Source organism: Lactuca serriola, chromosome 8 (genome assembly GCF_051521515.1).
Source record: "Lactuca serriola cultivar US96UC23 chromosome 8, Lser_US96UC23_V15, whole genome shotgun sequence".
NCBI classification, from domain to species: Eukaryota; Viridiplantae; Streptophyta; class Magnoliopsida; order Asterales; family Asteraceae; genus Lactuca; species Lactuca serriola.
The window spans coordinates 184,317,835-184,321,320 of record NC_136415.1 but is presented as its reverse complement, the minus strand read 5'-3'; positions in this window follow the sequence as shown (position 1 = coordinate 184,321,320).

Genomic DNA, 3,486 nt, shown 5'->3' with positions numbered 1-3,486 from the left:
GACGAGCGGTGGGTTTCCTTCGACGGTGAGCGACGATGCAGTCGATGGGAACAACAGAGAAGGAAGAAAACGAGGGGAAAAGGGAGGACCTCTGGGGTTTGGCTAGACTGAAGGAAGAAGCAACAAAGATGCGGTGGCCTTCGGTGGGTGCAGATGGGAGTTATAGGGCGGTAGTAGGTCGTCTAGGGCGGTAGTAGGTCGTTTAGGTTTGTTTCTGTTTTTTTTTTTTTGCTTGTTTTAGACAAAAATCTATAGAGGGAAAAGATGGGTGTTTGGGTTTGTTGTTTTTATAAGGAAGAGAACATGAAAATGGGGCTATTGACCAATGAAATAGAAAGGGGAAGGGGGATTTGCAGTGAAACAAGTGAGCAGGGGGTTGTTTTTGCAGCCCCTTCGTTCTTCATCTTTTTTTTTGTTTAATTTTTAATGGTAATGGAAGCAAGAAATCAGTGGCTTTTGCTTGTGGAATCGGTGATGAGCAAGGATGACCAAGAAAGGGTTGTTGCTCTCTTGATTTACCTATCTCTAGTGGTGTTCTTTGGCAGGAAAACAAAGGAGAAGAACAGGGAAGACTTTGGTTGATTCATTTGACAAAAAAGAGGAGGAGGAACAATGGTGATGATCTTTTCTTTGATTGGGTTTTACTAGTTAAATAGATAAAAAAAAATCAATTCTCTTGATGATCTTATTGTATAGTTGTGAATTTTGATAGATATGGAGTACATTGTGATCTAAGGGAAAGAAAACATAAATGTGTGGTACAATTCTTGAGATTAACATACAGAAGATAAAAGGAATCATGAATTCCAATTCTGTTGGAATGGAGTCATGAAGAAGATAAAAGGAATCATGAATTCCAATTCTATTTGAATGGAATCATGAATTCCAATTCTGTTGGAATGGAGACATGAAGAAGATAAAAGGAATCATGAATTCCAATTCTGTTGGAATAGAGTCATGAAGAAGATAAAAGGAATCATGAATTCCAATTCTGTTTGAATGGAATCATGACTTCCAATTCTGTTGGAATGGAGTCATGAAGAAGATAAAAGGAATCATGAATTCCAATTCTGTTGGAATGGAATCATGAATTCCAATTCTTTTGGAATGGTGTCATGAATTCCAATTCTATTGGAATGGAGTATGAATATTTTCTCACTGATTTATGCATGTTAAACAATTCTTGTTTATTGGTTTTGGTGCAATTCACAAGTCCACATCTTTTTCCAAAGGAATTTAGTTTTTTATTTTTCATTTGTTAATGCATTATTGGAATCTAAACTACAATTTTGTTTTATTTTCACAGAAGTTGATGCTTGAAGAACGGACCACAAAATTGAAAGTGATTCTAAGAACCATTATTCTTTTAGAATGTATTAGTGTCGTTGTTAGATTTGATGTTTTCTTTCCCATTTTGAAAGTTTTTTTAGTTTTATTCATTAAAAATAAATGTAATTCTTAACAATCGTTACCCGTATTCTATAAGAAATAATGTATTTTTTGTTTTTATTCATTAATTGATTGTTCAAGAATTTGTTATTCTATAAGAAGTTTTTAAAGTCATGATCAACAAATAGGTTCAAAAATATTTTTATTATTTATGGTTCAAGAATATTTTTATTTTTGAATATATACTCATAAACATATTCTGTCAGAATGTCCGAATTAACAGAATTATAATTCATACAATCCGATTTTTAAAATTAACAGAATCTATGATCCCTAAAAAAATGCAATTTTTCTTTATTAAATCTATATTAATTAACTAAATTACCTTTGTAATTAATTAAGATAATATTTTTCAATTATATTTAATTTAATAATATATATTAATCACTTTCTTAAAATAAGTAAATTTAATTGGCCCACATTTATGCATACAATAATACAATAATTACTTTGAATAAAATAACCTAACGCTATATATATATATATATATATATATATATATATATATATATATATATATATATATATATATATATATATATTAACTTATGTAATAAATAGCTCTTGCACCTACACCTAGTATTATAGTAAAATAGTGTAAGATATCTTTATAAACAAACTAATAAGAAATATTTTTACCTATCGTATTTAATTATTTTCCAAATTACCACAAATAAGTTATTATGATTTATAAAAGCCTTTTTTAAAACAACTAAAAAAACTCGAACGTTTATAGTGGATTTGTTGTTTAAAGTTGGTATATTACCGTTGACATGGATATAATGATAACAAACAGAAGCAACATTCTTACCCTCCTTTTTCCACGTGTCTCTGCTCAAGATACCTTTATTCTTTACTCTTTTTGTATGTATTTATAGTGAAAATAGATCTTGATTTTGAAATCTCAAAACATTATTAAAAATAGTATTACACTTTCCAAAAATATTTTAAAAATTATTTTAAAATATCTTTCTATTACACGCAAACTGAGTACTAACTTTGATGTAGAACATATATTTCAAATTGTTTAAAGATTTGTAATCTAACATGATTATTCCAAATATAAATTGATTTAGTAGTCACTAGGTAACTTATTTGATAATTCATGTATCATAAGCCGAGACATGTTTGAATGTTTGTGTCGAAATATATTTTTTAAATTAAAATTTGATTCTTGTATTAGTTTTTTGTCAGAAAAAAATAGTATTACTTATTTAGAGGAATGTAAACGAACCGAACGCCGACGAATCGTTCGGTAAGTTTATTTATATTTATTTATTTAATAAATAAACGAACACGAACAAAATTATCGTTTTTTAGTTAAACGAATGAATATGAACAATTGTCTTGTTCATTTATTTATGTTCGTGAACGTCCGTTTACAATGTTGGTTTAGGCTCGTTCGTTTAAGTTTAATTATATTCATTTATGTTCAATTTTTTTTATTATATAATTATATTATATGTTTGCTTATGTTCATATATGTTCAATTGTGCTTTTTATATTTGTTCGTATATGTTTATTCGTTTATGTTCGTTTAACATTTTCACGGACATAAATAAACAAACATGAACAATGTAATTTTTTAAACGAACGACTATGAACAAAAAAATCCGTTCGTTTATTTGTTTGTGTTCGTTCATTTGTTCGGCTAACTTAAACGAACGGATATTAACAAACCCTTGTTCGTGTTCGTTCGGTTCGTTTACAACCCTAGTTATTTACACCGAGATAGAAATATATATTTTAGATAAGCAAACACAACATATTTTTTATAAATAACATATTTATTTTGTCTCCGACAAGACTTAAGTCCTCAATCCATGGATGGTGAAGACATTTTCATGGGCACTTAATACCATTAGGCTAATGAAAATTTTATTTTTAAATTTATTTTTGAAAACATTTATAAAGAATATAATATTATTTTATATTTTATTAAATTTAAAAACAACTAAATAACACGACCCATTTACTATATGTTCGAGGGTGTGATATGTAAATCTTTCAATTCTGTGTGCAAAAAGAAACCCATAA